Source organism: Drosophila albomicans, unplaced genomic scaffold, assembly GCF_009650485.2.
Source record: "Drosophila albomicans strain 15112-1751.03 unplaced genomic scaffold, ASM965048v2 utg000181l_pilon, whole genome shotgun sequence".
Taxonomy (NCBI): domain Eukaryota; kingdom Metazoa; phylum Arthropoda; class Insecta; order Diptera; family Drosophilidae; genus Drosophila; species Drosophila albomicans.
This window is the reverse complement of record NW_026263547.1, coordinates 1-23618: the sequence shown is the minus strand read 5'-3', so window position 1 is coordinate 23618 and position 23618 is coordinate 1. Positions and strand designations below refer to the sequence as shown.

Sequence of the window (23618 nt, the reverse complement as noted above, 5' to 3'; positions counted from 1 at the left end):
TAATAAATCTTAGCATCTGGGAATTTTTTTCCGGTAAATATATTAACACATAACTAGATTAAAGCAAAAAGTTGAATAATATAAAGAGTATAATGCACACACTCATTGCGTGTGGTCTTAATATTTTGTACAATCTTGCAGTTACGGTTGCCACAACTGGAACAGTAGTACTAAAACGTATATATTTAATATTAATTTGTATATTGCACTTTGGTACGTTACGTTTTATACTTATTATTTAAATTTGAAGTTTATGTATGTATTTTTTAGTATTACCATGGCAAAAAAGTTTTTAGTTGTTTGACTTTATGTGAGAATAAAAACAAAGATTACTTGCAATGCAAAACTTATATATTATGCAACAATTCAACACAATACGTGTTATTTAACTAAAATGGTACTAATTGCGAGTATATAAATGTATAGAATTGTATATTAATTAATATACAGTGAAACTTCCCTAACGGAAAAACCTATAAAGCGCACTTCTTAGGGAGTACACTTTTTGTGCGAAACTAATTTTTAATTCATTTTTAAATTTCTTTGGAAGGGCACCCCTGTTGGCCGGAAAAAATTGCGGAACTTTTCAAAAGAGATTTCACTCTATTTTAATCAAATATTTAATTAAGATACATTTAAAAACGATAGTTACACCCTTAAAAATTCATATGTATATATGTAAAGCACTCGTGAAAGGTATCACCAGGATTCGTCGGCTTTGGCCGGTAATACTTTAAAAGTAAGTACTTCTTAAAATGTACAAATTATTGGTGTTATTATTTTATCGCAAAGTATTTTATTTTATCCTGATATCGTGCTTATTTATTATAAATCTTCAATTCTATGATTTGGACTATGTTCAGTCAAAGATGGAGTACATTATCCGTTGATGGTTGTCTGAAAAGTAAATATATTAAAACCTCAATCAACATACATAACATATGTCAGAATTTTTCTGTTTACCTGTCTAATGCATATGGTATGAACCAGGTGCCGAATTTGATCTACCAGCTTGAATAAACTTTTGTAATCTAGACCACCAGGTTGAGGAGTCTTTCCCGAAATTCCTTTAAAAAATGGATTGCCAAATGAATGATTTTTGAGCATTGTTTTTGATCAAGATGAGAGTATCAAGCTTCGGAATGCTGCGAAACAACCGAATTTATATCATCGTCGTCTACTTGTACTAGACAACAATTTTCTTCTTCTGTAGGCAATGGATTAATTCCATTTCTTGTGATCCATGGGTCAATCTAAAATAAAACTATTATTGTGAACATCTTAATTTGAAAGATTATAAAAAATTGTTGTGCGAACCTTCAGTTGTGGCAAGTTATCCTATGTGAAGCATCCTTTTCAAGCATTCGAATAATACAGTGTCGCATATTACCACTAATAATTGGTGTGTCTGGAAAAACCACATCGTCGTTTTTTATTTTTTCATAAAGTAAAGGTATTGAGTTAGCTATAAAAGGAACGCTGCCATAAACCAATGAAAATAATGTTGCACCTAGCGCCCAAATATCTGCCGCCGACACACAGTACACATTCTAAGGAGTAATCAATACATTAATCTGCACAGCTTTTTAATTTAAGTTTTACAAAACCTGGCCTAAGACTAAGGTTTCAGGGGCTCGAAAGCGGTGTGTTCCAGCTGTTAGAACATTACTCATTGTGGCGTCTTCTCCCAGAAACTCATTACATACTCCCAAGTCAGCGATTTTCACATGTCCACATTCAGTCAACAATAAGTTTCCTGTTTAAGAGTCCGCGTGGATAATTTTCTGATAATGCACTGTGAATGTATATAAGAAATACAAAAGATTAAAGGAATTGTATAACATATAGCCGGTAATAGGAATGATAATAACACGAAGAGGTATAAGGGGTACTCAGGCAATCTGCCATAACAACAATGTACTCCGATGGTCCAAGGTTGTCCTGAAGAGCAGAAGTGCATAAAGTTGCGGCATTGTTTGGCTTTTATGCAAAGTTTCTGAGATGAAGTGATAATTAAGTAAAAACGCACACATAGAATGAATATAAAAATCTTTTCTGGCCTTGCATTTTCCTATTCAAATTTAGAAACGTTTTTGTACTTTAATTATTTCTATTATTTTTAGATTAACAGACTATTGTTTTTCTTTTCTTCATGTTTTATGCAATTACGAAATTGTACTTTATATTATCTTGATCTCAGAGACTATCTGATCACTATCATCACATTTTATTGCTAACCTCAATTGCGGTCAGATATTATTTATATAATATTAATATGATTATTATTAATCGCAAATTGCATTTAAAATTTCTGCCACGCCCAGATCCGTCCCCGCAAATCAACAGAAAATCGAATAACAAGTGTAATTTTTAAAGCTGAGTCGCAAAATTTGGGTATATGGGCATATCCGTCAAAAAGGTCAACCAATACCGAGAAAAAAAATCTTCATACTCATCGTATTTTTTGTATAATTTCATAAAGAAATGTCAAAATTTTCATAATACAATGGTCCATAGCATATTTCAGTTGTTTTTATACCCGCTACCCATAGGGAAGAAGGGTATTATAACTTTGTGCCGGCAAGAAATGTATGTAACAGGTAGAACGAGGCATCTCCGACCCTATAAAGTATATATATTCTTGATCAGCGTCAACAGCCGAGACGATCTAGCCATGTCCGTCTGTGTGTCTGTGTGTCTGGCCGTCCGTCCGTATGAACACCTAGATCTCAGAGACTATAAGAGATAGAGCTATATTTTTTTTTCGACAGCATTTGTTATGTTTGCACGCAGATCAAGTTTGTTTCAAATTTTTGCCACGCCCACTTCCGCCTCCGCAAATCAAAAAAATTGAATAACAAGTGTAATTTTAAAGCTAGAGCTACAAATTTTGGTATATAATACTACAATAATTACTGTACTACAATAATTACTGTAGTAGTTATGATTCCTGTGAAAATTTGGTTGCGATCAGATAAAATTGTTGCGGAAGTATTAAAGAAATACTTTTGTATGGCAAAAAGCCCTCTTATAGGGTCTGAGTTTGCTTTGGCCGACAATCTAGCACATTGTGCCGTTTATCGTATATTTTGAATGGTGTACTATATCGATATACCAAACATACCATTTGGGTATATTTTTAGTATTTTTAGTATTTTCGGTAATATTCTTGAACATGATACCGAGATATTTGCCTTTATTAAAAGATGGGGTAGCGGTATCTCACAGTCGAGCACACTCGACTGTAACTTTCTTACTTTATAAATACAATTGGGCCTGAAAACTGGGAAAAAAATTTATTTATTCACTTTTAGCTACTTTTAAATGCATTTTTATGTTAATTAATTTCACAAGGAAACATAAGATATGTTTACACTTTTTTTACCCACATCTCTATTGCACAATCCACTAAGGAGGACAAAAGTTTACCAGGGAGCGAAAAAAATGTTCAATTAATTGTTAATTTTTATTCTGCTTTCTCATCTACAATCGTATGCTCAATCGTACGTTTGCGTCCAAAAACATATTTTCTTCTATTTGCTTCATTAACTCCAAGCAAGTGGATGAAACTCACGTGTTAAGTATTTTAGTACATATTTTAAATATAAAAAAATAGTTGAGGATACTCTAGCCAATCTTTTTATATGATTTTAAGAGTAACGTACGTTCGCGACCATAAGTATTTTTTTAACTCTTTCTATTATTAATTCAATTGTTGAACAAATGAATACCAACATGAAAATTTAGACAAAAATATTATTTTCTTGCATATGAAGCTACATGAAACTTTGTTTTAAAGAAAAGGTATTGACTTAGAATATCCATTCCAATTTGCAGATTTTTGAAATTTTACTGATTAAGCCAAAGTCGACTTCCATTTTTAGTACGTCGCGAACCGCATGTGTTTTTTGCAATATTCATGAAAACTTGAAACTCGATAAGCCCCATATATACACTAACAAAAGCTAAAACAAATGCTATCGAAAAGCAAAAAAAAAAACAGTTCAGGAAACGTTTGGTTTTCAACTTTATTTTTAATTTAACGCGTACGAACGTACGTTGCGACCGAGGAAAATGCTCATGTACAATAATAACATAATTGTGATTCATGAAAATTTGTTGGGATCAGATAAAAATTGTGAAGTTATTAAAGAATACTTTGTATGGGCAAAAACGCCTACTTACTAGATGTCTTAGTTGCTTTTGGCTGACAATCATTTGGTATATACTTTAGTATTTTGGTATATTGAGATAATACAAATATTTGCTTTATTTTAAAATGGTAGCGGTATATTTACAGTCGAGCACACTGACTGTAGCTTCTACTGTTTTCTTTTATACATTCTACTACAAATAATAAAGTATTCATAGTCGCAATAAAATATATATATACTTACAATATCTAAACCAAGTAATGAGTCTCGAATTACACTCCAAGCACGCTCTTCAGACAATGGCTTATCTGTGGGTTACAAAGGACTTTTCCTTTTACCAGCTCGAAACACATGTAGCGCGGTCCTCTGAAAGGATCGTCCAAAATTCAACAAGCTTCACAAGTGGGATGCGTCCAGTTTCTTCAATACCGCAATTTCTCGATAAACACGATCCAGATAAGAAGTCGCTTGTTTCGGAGCTCGTCGCATAGGCAGCTTGGCGCTCTAAGCGTTTTTTTGAAAGAATTTTCATTCGCATAATGTGTGGAGTCTTCTTCAGAGTAAGCTAGCTTTAGCAGACCGTTGAAGCCCTGTACAGAAATAGACATTGTTCAATTAATTAATCAGTGGGCAAAATGAAAATATGTTGTAATTACACTGACAATTTGATCCATAAGCTTATACTGAGAGTTGCAAAAAGCTTCCGGATTTTTCGATGGAAATCGGCGCGCGATCACGCAGGGATGGTCGGCGTCGTACTGATCTTGGGGCTTCCATACGGACTATATGGTATTAGGGTATAATTGGGCGAGATGTCTGTAGTCTTAAAGTGCTGCTGTTAAATATTTGGGCTTTTGAATATCTGTTGACATCCACAGTCCCTGCAGTACAATGCTCAATGTTCCGATCTCGATGTTTCATTCTCTAGACTCTTGTGGCTCTTGGTTATCAGTTGACCGATTCTCATTATATTTGTAAGAAGACGGTTATGCAACTTCTGCTCAATACTACAAAAGTAACTAGTCATCATATATATACAGTCTAGCGACTGGATTTTTATAAGTGTTGGAAGTATTTATTCTCTTTGGCTTGAACTCATTGTCTCTATTTACATGTGTTAAGACCACATTTATTTCTGAAAGCGAGTTGTCAATTTTCTGAGGTTGTCAATATATTTTTCTCATAATCACTTCACTTCTTTTGTGCATTTTTTTTTCTTAGGTCCTTGCGGTCACATTGCATTTGTTCTCTAGAGGATCATTATACTTATCGGTCCCTTTTGTTTTTTGTGCTGTGGTCTCTCTTTGTCAGTGGATATTTGACGAGAACCGGCACATTCCGCGAATTTCAAATGCATTGACATACCATGAATTGGTCATTACCATCATGTGCAGTTTCCCATTTATTATTAACGATAACAAGCTTGATTCCGTATTAAGTAAGTTGAGCTCTTTGTGGATCACAACTTCCCATATTTCAACATCATATCACAGTTGTTTGTTACATTTTGTGCAGCAGATGAGTAAGTTATTTTCTTAATTATTTCAATTGCATGTTTCATCTGTTTCACACACTTTTTCTTTATTAAGCGTGACATCTTCGGTTTTAGATACTCCGACATGATTGGTTACTCATACATAAATATTGCTTAATATAAATTTTACCATTTAGAAAGGCTATGTCTGTGCACTATCCCTATTAAGACAATGTAAATATTTATTAGGAACTAGTATATACAATATATTTTTTATTTTAAATTTCATATTGCAAGTCTTGCATTCGACAACTTATTTATAATTAATTATTTCAGTACACGAGAAAATGCCTCACACGCTTTCTGTTGATTTTTTAAAATTATCTATATTTGTTGTTTGTTTACTGTGCGCTTGAGTGCGGAACAATAGGTGGTCTATTTTTTCGTCTTGCAGAACAGTTGATTTGACATCACATTCCCCTAATCAGAAAGCTCTTAAAAACGAAAATGCGGCCGATGACGCGATTTAGTTTATTAGGAACAGCAGTATGAATATCGTATAGAGTTACTAGCCTTCGCACAAACAATAATAATCGAAGACCCCCTTTGAATTAACTAACATTACTAGATGCAAAACAAAAACTCAAATAGCAACTTAAAGCCTTTGAACTGAAGTTGTATCCGTAATGAATGAAAAATATATACAAAACAACAAAACTTCAGCAGACCTATATCCAAGCAGCTTTAGTCTAAACTAATAGAGCAACTAGTGCAAAATATATTCTAGTTCTCCTCTTAACCTGAAATTTAAATTCGATCATTAAGAGATTTCACACCTTGCATTTATTAAATACGACAAACTTGAGCGTTGAAATTTGACATGCGTATTTGGAAAAACGGCATCCTCGACTACACTATTGAATGCACATTGCCAGCAGAATCGAAAACTAATCGTCACCTCTTCAACTTAGGAAATTCACGATAAAATGAACATCATATAACAAATGTGACCACCCAAGAATAACACCGATAAAGTCACACACTCAGATTTCAATGTTAACAAAGTTGGTGTTTAGTTCAAAGGAAGTCGTGCGATGAGATTGTCCGCCGCTAACAAAGGGAGTAGTCTTTCAACAAGTGTTTAGGTTGATATTAGGTTCTCAAGATACGACGCGCCGGTGACCTGTAGTACTGGAAAGCAAGACGAGCAACTACTCGCTCGTCGGACTAAATCATAACAGTTACGCTGCAATAAGTTGCGCTGAGTCTGCTTTAATAACTTTGCTGTAACTGCTTAATAATTTTATTGCATTAAATATAAAATGTTCGACCATTCTCGAAAGTTTGAATTATCGCGGCAATATCCCAACACACTTTCTTTATCATTATCAAGCATAACGCAAACAACATATTGTAAAGTAATGGAAGATGGCACGATTAGGGACGATTTGAGATTTCGAATGAAAAACGAGAACGTTGAGAGCTTTCATTAATTAGAAGTTTTTTGTCGAAAAAAAAAAATGTACGTAAAAACTCTCACAGCCCGAGCATGTGCCAGCAATTGTGCAATTTAGTTGATTTCTTGCAACTGTTTAAAAAATCTACTTTTTTTTTTTATGCTTTCAGCTCATACATTTTCTTTTTGTATTTTTCTGGCACATCGACGGTTTGATGCTATCGGGCCGGCTCGATCAGTCTGGCACTATCGAGTTTGCACAACGCATTGCACAGTCACAACATAAATCAATATTGAAATAAGTGGAAACCAAAAAAAAAAGAAAATAATCTATAGCATGGAAAATACAATGTGAAAAAGTAAGTTCAAAGGCGATATTTGTAAGTTTTTTTAAGCGTTCAACACCAAACGGTCTGAACACTTAAAAATATTAAGCAAAAACGACGTCAGCTCAATACCTCTTAGCAGACTCGATGTAGCATGTTAAGCAGCCAGAGCTGACTCGGACCGCAAGCGGCGCATAGCCAAGAACCTGCAACGTAAGAAAGGCTATCGAAGTAGAGGACTAGCCATCTGACCATAAGAAACTGCACTGGCAACACGTCATCTTGAAGACTCACCAAAACAATTTCGTCCGGGAAATCGATGACGCTGTTGCCCAAATCTGCAGAGCAACTGAAGTCCAATGCTCAATTTACCTGATCAGGCAAGCAGCAGCACACAAGATCGGCAATGCATTGGCCTCCCATTTACATCTAACTGTACTGTGCTCCATCAAAAGATCGGGGCAAGCGTATTCAGCATTAGCCCAACATATGGCTAAAACAGAATGTATTCAACCATTTGACCACGACAGAAATAAGTTAAAAGAATTAAAAAGTGGTAAGATTACATCCTTGGGTAATTAGCCTGCCATTTACGTAATTAAAATGAACCACGAGTACAAGAGGGCATTACATTAATCCATCATCCACATATCGCCATCTATATCAATCTATATAACAATTTTTCATGTTTGTATTGATAAACTGTTTGTTATTTTACCGCCTACGTAGCGGCATGCATTTCGCGCATTCTCTTGTTTGACTCAACATTGCCGCTTCATTTCTCTTCGCTCCCGATGGCCTATATCTTCTACACCCCAAACCTAAAAACCAAAGCTGAAGGCAACCAGACAATATGCGTCATGATATGCGAATTGGACGCCTGGACATCAACCATATTAATTTTAACTGTGAAATGTCATTTCTATTGGTTGTTCAGTAATCGCATATCAGCACAAATTAAAGGATGCGACTGATATCAGCACAAAATATTCATTGAACTTAAACGGCGTCTTAGAGTAATTCAGTTTTGGACACAGTGTGCTTTTGACTAACGCAAGCTCACGCTAAAGATGTGAGATTTTAAAGATTGCATTTTGCCATTTGCAACAGCTGATTTGTTGTATGCAGACGGTTTAAAATTGAAAACAATTTGTGTTGGAACTATTTCGAAATGAAGGCCCCGTCAAATTTTTAAGCAAAACATGTTATATACCATACATCATGTATGTAATAGTGTACGTAAAAGAAAAAAACCCAGGAATACGAAAACCGCTTATTTTACAACTGAAATCAATTAGTTAGTGGAACACCTGTACCATGCTAGGCGACAATTAAAAACAAAACGATATCAAGTATGCCAGCACAATGACCTCGCTATTTCGCCAATGAATTATTATTTTAGAGAAAGATCACTAGTATTGACTCATTCAGCGTACAGGAATTTCCGCGCGGCAAGATAACGGTCTTCTCAATAATACCAATAGTACGGTTACGCCAAGTTGCCAATACACATCGTAAACGGCCGAGCCAAATGCTGCAGATGTTTGTTGAAGTCAATAAATACAGTAAGAATTAAGTCGATTGCCGACTGTGAGAACCCGCTACCCATTTTATTTATCTTATTTATTACTTCAACATTCTGATGTAAGGATTACACCTTCGCCTTCAGATGTCTTATGATTCAAAATTTGTCTTCATCAGATATTTATTACAACTCACTCTGATTATTTCATATTCTGTTCATTCTTATTATTGGATTTTAGTTTTTTTAATTACAAACAATTTGAAAATAATTTTTAGGCGCACAATAAACGATGATATAACATAGTCTGATTTTTTTATGATTTACCAAATACTTAAAATACCACATTTTCAGAATCATTGCCTGATCATTATGCACTCCATAGCTGTCCTCTCACGCCGGTATGGAATTTATGCGGCGAAGCGTCAAACGCATGATGATAGAAACATACGCGTATATAATCAAAGACACCTATCTTTCCCATGTTTTTCTTTGAAAATTTATCATTGTTCATCTAGCCAGAGCACCGTAAATTTACAAGATCTAGTTTTCTGACGATGCCCGTATATTTATGACCATACATATATATAACAAACTAATATAATGTGTGCGCGATTTTTTTGTCACAATGACTCATAAATGGAACACATATGGTATTCGCATATATAATCATATGATTTCCATCCTTCTGTCTTAAAACATCTTATTAGTGACTTGAACATAAGGAGTAACATAACAGACTTATGAAACAGGTATGTAAAGGATTAGAGAAAAAAGGAAGTGCGGCATATTACCACTTCACTTGACTAATAGTGAAATTTCATGCTCATTCAGAAGGAGACAATAGTGTATACATCGCCTAGACTGAGACAATTATTCCATTCAGGGTTACTACCATGAATTTTACTGTCAGTGAATCGGGTGACTGTCTAACAAAACTTACTCACAACCAGCTTAGAATTTCTTGAAATTACAAAAACTAACCATTTTGTAAATTCATCGGTATAAAACAAAGATCCGGATCACAACAAAAAGTTATGGATTTAGTCGGATTTGCTTTTAATTTCATCGGCGGATGTGGCATCGCACATGATGGGTCGAACAAAGTATATGAAGTTGTAAAAACTAAGTATACGCTTTATTACACTTCGACAAATTTCCATCGACGCACGACACTGGTTTTGATTGATACAATAATTGTGTGCCGGAAGAGGTTGTGCCTAAATTAAACAGTTATCTTGATTTACCAAAAGAGATAGATGACGATAAGTTTTCATTCGATGATTTACAACTTGTGACATGTAATAATATTTTGAGCGATGCTCCCATTCATTTATACTAGTAACATTTAATGCTCACTCTTGTTATCTATATGCAATGTGCGACTCACGTAAAAATTGGCACACCGTCAACAGTGTCTATCTGACAAAACGGCTGGATGGTGATTAACCACGAATCTCAGTATTATAGAGCTTGGCACACATGTTAAAGAACGAAGGTCCAGGGAACAACCATGAAAGTTGTCGCCGACAGGCTAAGAGCTGTAAGGAGCTGTGAAAGGACCTCAACCAGGGAGCCAGAGCCGGTGACCACGTGATGATGTGGCGAGTGTCACGGAGATGCAACCGGAACTAAGCCCAGTACTAGACGGTAGCGTGCAATGGAGTGCGGAAGGTCAGCGGTGGCACACGGTGCTAGGGAATAGGAAAGTCCGGCCGTGGGAGGTCGTAAAGGCGGATGGCGCTAAGTGGCGAAATACTAGGAACAAAGGAGGATACGAGAATCGTACTACGATAGTAAACAATGCGCGGTGGCGCTGTCGATGCGGCCGACAAAGAACTGGTAAATGAAGAGCACACAGCACGCTCGAAAGATGCAGTACAAATGCCGAAACCAAGAGGTCCACCAGTGATGCATACCGTGTGGAAAGTGGGTGGATAAAGAAAATATGACAATCCATACGATAAGCAGGTGGTGGGAAGTGGGGGCAAACGCTGGTACTGGTAGTGAACAAAGATCCAGTGCAACAAAATAATAAAGAGGAAATGCAACCCTAATTATCCAACTGAAAAAAATGAAGAACTAATGTAATTCGGCCATCGGCAAATAAGGCGCCATGCACTTACCCAATACAACCACCTTCAATACACGAGGCAAAAACGGCGAAACAAACTCGATCACGCTAAACGCAAAAGGATATCAATAACTCAGCAAACCATAACAAATATACCAAGAGTCTCCAAAAGCGCCGCAAACATAAACAACGTGCAAAAGATCCCGCACCAGCGGACAGACAAAATGCGCATAACGGGAATGTCAGATTGTGCGCGCAGAGAAAGCGAAGCGAAGCGATTGCGAGAAGCGATGAGCCAAGCGAGAAGATGTCAGAGTGAGAGCTTTGCAAGAGCGAGCCTTACAATTGTTCTATTTTGAGAGAGGATGGTGATGGATTCGACGAAGATTTTTTTTGCTTCAAGTGCAACACTTAACTTTGTTTAAAAAAAAAGTGGCGTCCACCCTTAAAACTGCAGTAGAAAACGAAAAGTGAAAGGAAAAAGAGTTTCAAAATTTATATATATGACTTGAGAAACCACCCAGAAGTTTTTTTTTAACTATTCAAGGATTGTATATTTCGATATTTGACATATATATTAAATAAAATTAGTAGAATCGGCTGGAGAAGCGATGGGCCAAATATTGAAAAATAAGCTGGTAATGTAAATCACAGAATGCAACAAATACAAAATCGTACGCTCTGAGAGAGTTGTAAGCGATAAAGCAGTGTTGCAAACTGCTCTCTCAGCTTTCTCGCTTGAACTTCGCAACTCGTTTCGCTGCTCACTCTGTCATCTTTCGGAGCGATTGCATATAAAAAAGGTTGCGAGTGTTTATCGCTCGTTCTCGCCCCAATATTTATCGCATCGGTTTCTCGCTCGCACTTGACGATCAGCCTATAAGACCGATGCCAATTGGAATATTTACCATATTTTGAAGCCTTTTAATATTATGTCATTGACATATTTTTTTAAATGCTGAGTTTTCATGAACAACATTTAATTAATATAATATGAGAAATCTTCAAATTCTCTAAAATGTTTTAATTCTATCCGTCGGTCACAGGCATACATGCAAAATTCGTTTTGTATAAGGGTTTATTGCGGAAAAAAAATCGTCCGCAGACAACCTCTTGCGTCGAAAAATGAAAAACGCACTGACGAAAGCTTTTTCCGAACGAGACTACCTTCTATAATTGTATCATGATCATACCAAATGAAGTGCGAGTGAAAGAGTCTCAGCACAGCAGTGTGAGCGAGACGACAATGAAATGCGCATTAACTCTTAGACGATGATATTAATATTTACATACATATTTTGAAGCTGATATTTGTCTCCTGATATATTTTTAAAATGTAAATTGTTTTATGAACAACATTATAATATATATGAGAATTCAAATTCTCTAAATGTTTAATCTATTCCGTGTCTACGGCATACATTGCAAAATGTTGTCCGTTTTGTATAAGGGTTAATTGCGAAAAAAAATCGTCCGCAGACAACCTCTTGCGTCGAAAAATGAAAACGTACTGACGAAAGCTTTTTCCGACGAGACTACCTTCTATTATTGTATCATTGGCGAAAGTCATCAACGGAATAAAATCAGCACATTCGTACGTTCGACCGAAACGCTTTACTCACATCGTTCACTTCAGGAAATCTTTCGTGCACATCGCGCCAGCCTCCAAAATTTTACGCTCACATTCGCTCAGCCTACGAAGGCAAGCATTAAATAAACTCAGTTGTCAGTAAACAAATTGGCGACTATTCTTGTGGGCTTGGGCATCGCTGGCTAAAGTTAGCAACAACAGCAAAACAGAGTATGCCAATAACGGCTGCTTAGCAAACCATTCTGATTTACGCATGGTGCCCTGAATTTACTCATATGCGATGATTTGTTCATAACCTTTGAGTTGTCGCATTCGGGGGTGAGTTTGGTCATTTGCGTTTTTGCTTTCGTTAGAAACGATCTTGCTGAGATGAGCTGTTTGGAACACGAACATGAGAATCACTCAGCAAGCACACGAATTCTACCAGATTTGGCGAACTTCAATTTGAGCTGTTGACCGAATGACTGATATTCGTGTTTTTTTTTGTGCCATGAATATTTTTATTACCTGCTGCAACCATAGGGTAGAAAGGGTATATAAATTTGTGCCGAAGGAAATGTATGTAGCAGTAGAAGAAGGTATCTCCGACAATATAAAGTATATATATTCAGATCACCATCAAAGCCGAGACATCTAGCCATGTCCTGTATCTGTCCGTATGAAACACTGGAATTGGATTTGGAGATTTGGATCACTGGATTTTTTCGACAGCACTTGTTATGTTTGCACGCAATCAAGTTTGTTTCAAATTTTCCGCCACGCCCACTTCCGCCCCGAAAATCAAAAAATCGAATAACAAGCGTAACTTTAGAGCTAGAGCTTGTATGTGCAATAATAACTATAATTGTGATTCCTGAAAATTTGGTTGCGATCAGATAAAAAATTGTGGGAAGTTATTAAAGTTATTTTGTATGGGCAAAAACGCCTTCTTACTAAAGGGTCTTAGTTGCTTATGGCTGACACATCTGGTATATTATGCCGTCTATGGTATATTTTAATGTGGTACTATATCGATATAACAAAATACCTTTCGGTATATTTTTCAGTACTTTTTGGTATATTTTTGAAAAAGTACCGCAATATTTTGCTTTACTCAAAATGGTAGCGGGTATCTCACAGCTAGCATACTCGACTGTAACTTTCTGTTCGCTCTGCGGAAGCCGTTCTCTGGTACATGCATACATACATGTATGTGCCTGTGCTATGTGTGTCTTTACGCTCCTATCGAGCTACTTTTTTAAGAATTGATCCAATCTATTCTAGAGAAATCACACTGTTTAGTAGCTTTTACGTGTTATACTATGATTATAAAATGATTCATTTTAAATGAAACGCGGCAAGTTTAAACTTATGTTTTTCATCATTGTCGTGGTACATGTGGTACATATGTATGTATGCAATTACGTACATGTACATTAATGTTACCACTTATAATTTTGCCTGTCATTATCAAGCTTCGCCACCGACACATTTCAACAATAGTAAGAAATGAAGTAAATATGCTTTTTATTAGCCGATCGACATGCAAGGGAATATAACAGTGTGAGAAAGCATGCAGTGCCGCCGGCAGAAGCAAGCGCTGCTGACAGACGCTGTCTGTCACAGCATTACATTGACATTAGCTGTCTGCTGCTCTAGACACACCACAAATCAAAATTTGAGAATTCGTTTTATAAGAAATAATAATTATTGAAAGGTTTTTGATCCTGAATACCCATAAAAAATTAAATGCTTTTAATTAAACTAAAGAGAGTTCTGGGGGCAATCGCTAAACAAAGTCCTTTTCAAAGCATAAAAATAAATCATATACATATATTTTGGGTTTGATTAGTAACTTTTAAATGTCCATACATATGTACATTAAATTGTACATACATATGTACATTAAAATTACATACATATATAACATATATATAGTTATTGTATTGGGTGACTGTTTTTCCGTAAGCAACTTGCAACTAGTGCTGTACTTTAAAAACACTAGAGATTTCGCTAGTCGCAATCTAGTACTTTGTACTCATAGGAAGACATTCCCACATTATGAATATGGGGTATTCGTAAACAGGACGTAATGCGCAGGCTATTTATATTCTTAACTAAGATATTTGTTTGTATCCCTATATTCTTTTTTTAAATGTAAGGTAAATTCTATTGTAAAGAGCACAAACAAAAATAAGTACATAGTATATGTATGTATATGTGTAGCTTTGTTCATATGTGTGCGTGCTGTGAGAAGTACACAATCAGAAGTACATATATACATACAGTAGTATGTGTACACATGCACACCAATTTTACCGACAGTATTACAAATTGCAAATACTCAACAGCATCCACAATCAGTAGAGTTTAAATGTCATCTATTCACTGATGTACATATATTGGCATATTGTTTGTACATAAATCATATTTAATACACATATTTATTACGTATATGTGTGTATATATACATTAAATAAATAATGTAACACTTTATTGATAGCTGTGAATCAAGAACTTTTAGTCAAATAAATTCTCTATTTGATAAGGACTCTCGTTTTGTGTAATATCAGATTTACATACATGCATACATATGTGTGTATGTGAGTACCAATGGTGAAACTACCAACGTTAGTAAATACATAGTTTATCCGAACACACACAATCGATGTACACAACACATAAATATATGTTATGTATATACTACACGCAGCTTTAAATAGACCGGTTTCAACGTCAAGGATAACCTTTATTATATATCCTTTATACATACATATTCATACATGCATATGTAAATCCAGCCAAACGCAATCACAAGTTAGATATGTACATATTTATATTTGTATAAATAGAACATATTTAATCGCAAGTATATTTGCCTACGCAGTTTGTTCAATATTTTTGTTCTTATTTTATAAGTAATCGAAAAAACAAATAGTATATTTATTTTTTGTAGTGATTTTAGGCAAATTAAAAATAACTCACATAGCACACAGAGCACTTCAGAATCTGAACGAAGACTAAAAGAATCGTATGAACTAACCAAGCTTTAGAAAAGTATTAATATTAAAGCTAGCTAGCGACAATAGCTTTTAAAGCTTTAATCTCGAAAAATGAACTTGAGCGAATGCAACTTAAATTTTAATACATACATAACATACATATGTACGTTCGTATTCTACTACTATGTCATACATATAATTATACAAATCAGCGATAATTATGAATGTGTACATACATACATACATACATATACACCATTTATGCATAGCATCATATACCCTCATTTTCCATTGACAAATATATATGTACATGGTTGTGTATGTATGTACATACCTTTTTTAAGACGGTATTTTTGTTGTTTTTTTTCGGTACATCTTGAAAGGAACTTCTAAGACCAAAAACAAAAATATATATTCTGTTAGCATTTGTTGTAATTATGTTATATTTTACATATTATGTACATATTCAGCTGCATGGGTAGTGTGAAAAATTGCAGCTTGTTAATATTGCTATATGTACATACATATGTATCATATGTATATTTTAAATTAATTTTTATTTTTCAGTTTGAGCTCAATATTTTGTATTGGTCATCAGTTAGCTTCTGAACATCCCTAAGGGGAGAAATAATAATTTTTGGTGTTTTCTTACTGAAATTTTTGCCATTCTCCTAGTAAGGGCACTTTTTAGCTTATTTATTTATTTTAAACTTCTTTTCAAATGGTACTACCCAAAAGCTTCACAAATCTCTCGATTACGTTTAAAGCTTGCCATTCGAATATCGTAGGCAAACAATTCTGGTCATTGTGGCTGTTCCCGCAAAAAGCATTACTTGCAATGCGTAATGGTAAAAGGTCAGCCTGGAAGCACAATCATTTTCACTGTTGTAGAGGTAAGGACACCTCCTCGACAAAAAAATATGAATCATTTTGATCAGCGTTTATAACCATTAATACTAGAGGGTTGCTATTTAAGTTTTTCTGGCCTATGGCACTGGTAGCCACGGTTGCCACTTCAAAATTTTTAATAAGACAAAAAAGATTAAAAACACGTAAGAAAGTTACAGAGTGTGTGCGAACTGTGAGATACCCACTACCAAATTTTGAAGAAAATATTGCGGTATTTTAATTCAAAATATACCAGAATACAATAAACTAAAAATATACCAAACGGTTACATTGGTTATATCGATAAGTACCACCACATAACCATACATATACATAGATGCTTCGCCATACAAATTTTTGTATCATTAAAACAGTATTATTGCAACCCCAGTCGGGGCCGTGCGCTTGCGATTTGAACAACGAGCCTCTTCGGCTTATTCGAAAATTCGAAAGATCTAACCAGGAACTCTGGAGCAAAAAATTGCTGGATTTCAGAAAAAAAATGCTAAAAATTTCTAAAATTATACTAAAAATAGACAACAAATTAGCTAATATTTTAAATGACATATTTATCAAGTTTGTACATTTTTAATTCATTAAGAAGATAAAATCTGAAATTAAAAATAAAAAAACAGTGATTTCGTATTTTTATCGATTTGTTAACACTTAGGGGGCAAAATTACAATTGAAATGCAGTTTAAGTCAGTGTGAACTCAAGTAGCTCAATATAATCGAACCACTTGGTAAAATACAAGCCCCGATTTCATTGCAAACTGTTAATTGCAATTTTTGCAGTGAATGACAAAAGGAATACAAATAAACAGAGATTTAAGTAAAATAGCTATAAATTGCAAAGAGAAATAAAAGTTGCTAAATTTGGTAGCTAATAGCATTTTAGTTTAAAAGTGCCAAATTAACTAAAGCAAACTAAATTTGCTAAACAGGGAGCACTGGCTTCACAGTTTCACAATTTGTATTTAGCTAATGAGTGAACGAACTAAGTTCGCACATGAACTTATAAACAGAATCGAACTATAATGCAAATTTTATGAGTAAATCTCAAAATACATTCTATCGGTAAAAGAGCTATCGGAAATTTTTAAAAAGTGCCAAAAGCCGAAGCTTTGAAAAAAATGCTAGATTTTCTAGCTAATAGCATTTTCACAAAAATCTTATAGCTTTTTGCAGTTTCAAAATAGCTAGATCTAGCAATAAATTAGCTAAAATGGCAACAACTGGTTCCTAAAGCAGCCGCGCAGCGTTTAGTTCATTCAGTTGCAGATCAAATGCGGAGCGATTGAGCACGGGCGTATTTCGTTGCGCTTTGCTTTCGTTTCTATGTATGCGTGTATGTATATCTACATTGCTCGCCTATATCAGTATGTGTGTTGCATTGTGAAGTTTTTGCAACGTGCGGCGTTGCGTCGCAAAACGAGCAGCTAGCGCATGTCAATTTTGTTTTGCCGCGCACGAAAGTCTCGAAGAAGAGGCAACAACAATTTGCTGGCATTTCTAGATGTTTGCAGTTAAATGGCACTTGCACAAGAACCGCGTTGGCTGTGCTGGTGGTTTGCAGCCCAACGTGTTGTGGGTCCGGGTTCAACTCCCGATCGAGAATATATGCATATTTTGTTTTTTTTTTAATGCGATTTTAATTTTTTCATTCCCTTTAAAGTTTACTGACAGAAGTAAGAACTAATCGCGCATTGATTTTTGATATGACTTACAATTTTGGTAATTTTAAATAATAAAATAAAACTCAAAAAATTTTTCGAATTACAGAAAAATGCATTAATAAAAAATGAATTCGTTTTTTCAAATTTAAAATAATTTGTATAGCTATTAGCAAAAAGATCCAAATTCAATAAAAATGAGCAAGAACCAACGAGAAAATAGAGCCAGTTTTGAAAAAGTGCCAAATCTGGCAACCCGTGGTTGTAGCCATATTAGGATTAATTAAAAAAAAGTTTGAACTTTTATCGATAAGAGCTTCCAATGATACAATAACAACAAGGTAGTCGCGTCGGAAAAGCTGTTCACTATCTATCACATGCATAAGTGCGAGTGACGATCTGCGCCTAGTGGTGCGAAAGAATCGACAGTGAGAGCTTTGTGATTAACCCTTTCAATGGCGCATAGGGTTTTAATGTTCCACTATATAAAAAAAGAGTTAATGTTTTTAATAATTAATTAATTTACAGTTTAGAAGTTGCAGTAATCGTGTTTTTATTTTTTGATTACTAATTCAGGTTCTTAATTCTATCATAAGTTTCGTATAATTGCAATCTGACATTTTTGTGTTGCACAAGGGTTACATTTAGGGAAAAAAAAAAATGTACCGCGCACAACCTTTCGCTCAACAAGCACGACGCACGATAGTGGACAGAAACCTATCGAAAAAAGCAACGACGAGATACTTGTATATTGTATCATGAGAGCTTCATAACACCCATTTTCTGTGTGACCATGTTGATATCGATAAATAAATTAATCAAAAAACTTACCTAGGCAGCAAAAAATCGAAATTAACTCGTGAACACTTTCGAGCAATAATTTTTTACAACTTTCGACGTGGATTATTACGACAAGAGGGCATCGTGAACTTAAATCTTTCGTAAGGCGATGAAGCGCCATCCTATAGCTCCGTGAAAACTGGTTTAATGGGATTCTATGGTGGACGATGCTCGTTCGAAGACGAAGAAAACATTAAAGCCCGTGCGTGTACTGATAATGCAAGATCGGGTTTGTTCTCGCTGGATCCGCGCAATTTTGACAATTGCTCAAAAAAAGACTTGTGTGGATTGGTTCAAAGAAATTTTGAAAAAATACATTCGCGGTGCATCAAAAGACATTTTATAAGATCGTCACATGTGATGGTCATGGATCTATGCTTATAAGCCCCGAAAAAAACAGCAATCCACCTTGTGGGTCTTTGAAGACGAGCCAAGTCCCAACGAAAGTTGTCGTCGTGGAAGAAGCACTTCGAAGCAAATTGATCGCATGTTTTCTTCGGTAAAACTGGTTATGTGGCGATTTGTTTCGCTTGAGGCATGTAGGACGGTCAATTCTGAGTGACACCACAATTTGTTTGCTGAAGTCCTTGTAGAAATTCGAAAAACGACAAAGAAGATGGATCATTCTACACCTATGACAACGCGCGAACTCTCACACATCAGCTCAAACCCGCGCCTTTTTGACTCGTCAAAACGTGGAATAGATGGGTCAACCGCCGTACAGCCCTGGTTGTCAACTAATTTTTTTTTTTTAAAAAGGCGTGGTCTACGATTTTTGATGTCGGAAGATGCTGTTAAAGCGTTCAAAAACCATGTTTGAGGTGCTGTATGTAAATCTTGCTACTGTGAAAAGCAATAAATCCATTTTTTGTCGATAAATATTCGCAATTTTCATTAAAGGGTCAGAAATTAAATAGCACCCTCGTAGTACGTTCGTTTATCTCTCTCTAATCATAGGGTAGAGGGGTTTTCTAACTTTTGCGGCAGAAAAAGTATGTATGTAAAAGCGGATGCATCCCTACCCGTGTTATAAACTAGATATTTTTATAGCCAGATTGGTCACTCAATTTAGCAGAAGCCTGTTATTTTGGCTATTTCACAAAAAATTAATTTTTTTTATAGCTATTTTAAATAATTTGTAGTATTTAATATATTTAATTATATTTTATTTGTTAAAGAAAGTACTTACATTAGACCCCATGGAACGGCCGCGCAAACTAAGTACTTACATGGGACCCCATGGAACGGCCCGGTAAAAATAAGTGCTTACATTCGGACCCCATGGAAGGGTCTGCCATTATAATTAAAAAAAGATTTACAATTACAATTACAGAGTTTTATTTAAATTTTAATTTTTCTTTATGTTTAATAAGTCGGATACTTTTATTACTTTAAGGCAACTTGAGTTTTTAAAAATATCGTTGTTTTTTTTTTGGAGCTGTAAGGCACTGCAACTGTCCTCAGTTATTGAATCTGGTAATATAAAAGGATTTAAAAAAGATTTAATAAGATAAGTGAAGTGGATAATGATTATTAAATAATTATCTTTCAAAAATACTCACGATCATAAACACCCAAGAAATTGTCTTATTTTATTTGTTAGGGCTGCATTTCCCCTTCATTATTTTCATAACGTAGATTTTCTGCATAATTTCCACCTTCCTCTTCTTTAGGCACATTTTCGTAGAAAAATGTAGGTATGTAGAACTGTAGAACTTAAACTTCTTTATATGACGTTCACTATATATTATGCTACTGCTTGTCGTACTTTTATTATCTGCTACATATGTACATATATTATTTGTTTAAGTCACTTCACCTTAATAATTGATCGTTTGTCCGCTTTGCACTTCTCAACTCAAATGCTTGCAAAAATTTCGTCAGCCAGCAAACACAGCTGATTAAGCAAAGAATAGCACAAAATAAAACAAACGGTTCTTTCGGACAATTGTTTTTGTAAGTGGTGTGCCACGAAAACGCGTAAGCAAACAGGCGATGTAAAACTGTAATCGAAGTTTTGTCTTAGATCTTTTGTATGCACTGTTTCACAAAATACAAAGCAAAGCGATGCTTGCCGTTATTTTGGTACTTATGCTTTAATACGGCATACATTTCTTAACTGGTGGTTCGATGTTCGTTTACTATAGGTCACTTTATAAGTACACATGTAGTGCTCGGCGAGGTAAGCACTACCCATGGCCAATCGCGCAAATTAGGAAGGAAGTCACTTACGGTAAGAATTAAGCTATAAGCAGCTAACATTTAACAGTATTATAAGTGCATTTTTTCAACAAAATAAAATCCTTCCGAATTACGGATTCTTACACGCATCTTATATAATCTATTGGAGATAAGCATTTTCTTGTATTCGTCATACAAACATTTGTGTGCAAATCGGTTATGTTGCGTGATTTGCAGTCTTCGAAGCGAAGCAACTTGAGCTGGTAAATTAAGTAGACTCAGTGCCGGGGTGAAAGCATTAGTTTTATTTTAAGATCAAGTAAAGAAAAGTTCAGGAAAAAAGTCAGAAAATCAGGGATACCTGTGGCTACTATATCGCAACGACAGACAACTCAACAGCTGGAGACACGAGTGTACAAATTGCCCATTGAGTACGCACTACTACATGGATTTCACTGCATTTCCGAAACTAGTCAGTTATAGCAAAGCACACAAGTTTAGTGAACACATTTTGTTGCGAAGTATTTTTTGTTATTGAGATCGACCGATCTGGAACTCAAATCATAATGACGCACAGACTCAACTTGCAGTTAAAAGATCCGTTGGTGAGTCGAAATGCTACGTATAAGTGCTGACTTTAGAGCGCGATCAAAAATGGCGGCACAGGCGTCACACATTTGAGTGGAAAATCTGCCGCCATTTACTAGTTGCTAATCAAACGGTGCTTTCATGAGTGCAGGCGACCCAGTGCTTTTGTGGTGAAATGTTCCCGCCTAATTAATCATGCGCCGGTCATGCAAGTGTGAGTGGGCTGACGGTTTCAGCGCCCAACTTGATTTCTATGACCGTCAAGAACCATATTACAGTTACAAAGAGGCATTCTGCACCGACACCATCGACTATGGTTTCTTGATCGCCAGAGCAAGGTATTTCAAACTGCCGACTGCCCAGTTTGGAGGCAAGGCCAGAAGATATTGATGACTCGTTTAGTGGAAACCACAGCACAAACCTGGAGAACAACCTGCGCCTGCCACTGGCACTGAAACATCATGCCAGCTGGACACTCGCCAAGTCATTGCTAATCCACGCGAACAATAGCGATTGATGGATCAGTCACGGTTCAAGGTAATAGACGACCAGAACAACGCGCATACGAAAGCCAGACTGTAATAAAGCGTCGCGAGATCGCAGGCTATTCACGGAACAGCACTTTGGCAAAAACGTTGCCCATTTTCTTGCCTCGTGAATTAACCTGGCAGCTTTTTTGTGCAATTCATACAAATGGAGAAATCCATTTCGAGAGAACCCGACGCTAATAAAGGAACTGATCGCGAAAAGCTGCCGCCAGGAAGGAAGATTTGATGTGGGCAAGGCATGCTAGCACTCTGCAAGTTTAATCGACGTGTCACGGCATTGGAGTAGATGGATCACTGAACTGTGCAAATATATGCTGTGCACTATACTCTGACGTCAGAAAAGGAGAATTTTTTGCACGTGAAGCTCGCACCGGCCCAGATTGCAAAAGATTCTCAAAGATACCATGGTGGGACTCGAACAAGGCTGATACCAGACAGGATTTTATGGATTAAGCGACAACAGTAATGTTGCCAAAAGTTGGAGAAAAAAAGCTGGTTTGACTGGTGATATAACGAATTTGCCCAAAAATAGCTTAGTTAAAAAAAAGACACTGATTTTTCGGCAAATTCAATTCTCATGTAGAATCACTTCATCTTAATACTTTCCATCTATCTGATTAGTCACAATTGGTGATGCGACACGAAAATACTGTCGGTTGGTATATTTGAATGACTTAAAGTAACTTGTTATATTTTAAGAATCTCTGGTTACACTAACTGCTGATGCATGCGGGCATTAGCCATTTTACTAGTTCGGAGTTCTATTTTTATTATTAACTATCCTGGTTCTCTCACACTTCATTTTTGTATTATCATATTTTCCTCCCTAGTTCTCCGATAATTTTTTCAGTAGAACGCTCTCTTATTACGGAAGGTTGTCCTTTTAGTTATCTAATAGGCCCTTAGAATGAGCGAACTTCTATACAAAGTCTGAGAGCCGTCAAGCCCATAACTGTAAATACATGATTAGAAATAAAAAATGATTATATACGTTCCAAATGTGAGTCTGGAAGTGGTGGGTCTTAACATTAATTGTTACACTTCATTCATGGACTTTAGCAGTGCCCCCAATTAGTATAACTATAACATGGTGGAACTTCAACTTGTTCGGAGTTAGAATAAAACAGGCATCCTGCGGGCGGCCAATTATGCGGTCTTGTCTTTCTTTCAATAGTTATTCCATCCAAAAGCTAGGTCTTATTGCCTATAAGTGGATTGCCTCGAATGTACGCCAACATGTCACGGTTGCTATCTTTGGAATAACATGCCCACGGCGGATAGACATTTTTAACTCAGTAAGCACTGCTTCTTGCTCCATTGTC

At 35.8% G+C, this 23618-nt stretch overlaps 1 pseudogene; it reads right to left on the bottom strand.

The window, feature by feature from the left end:
• Positions 1–925: 925 nt before the first annotated feature.
• LOC117577395 (calcium/calmodulin-dependent protein kinase kinase 2-like) lies at positions 926–4843 on the bottom strand (annotated as a pseudogene).
• Positions 4844–23618: the final 18775 nt, after the last annotated feature.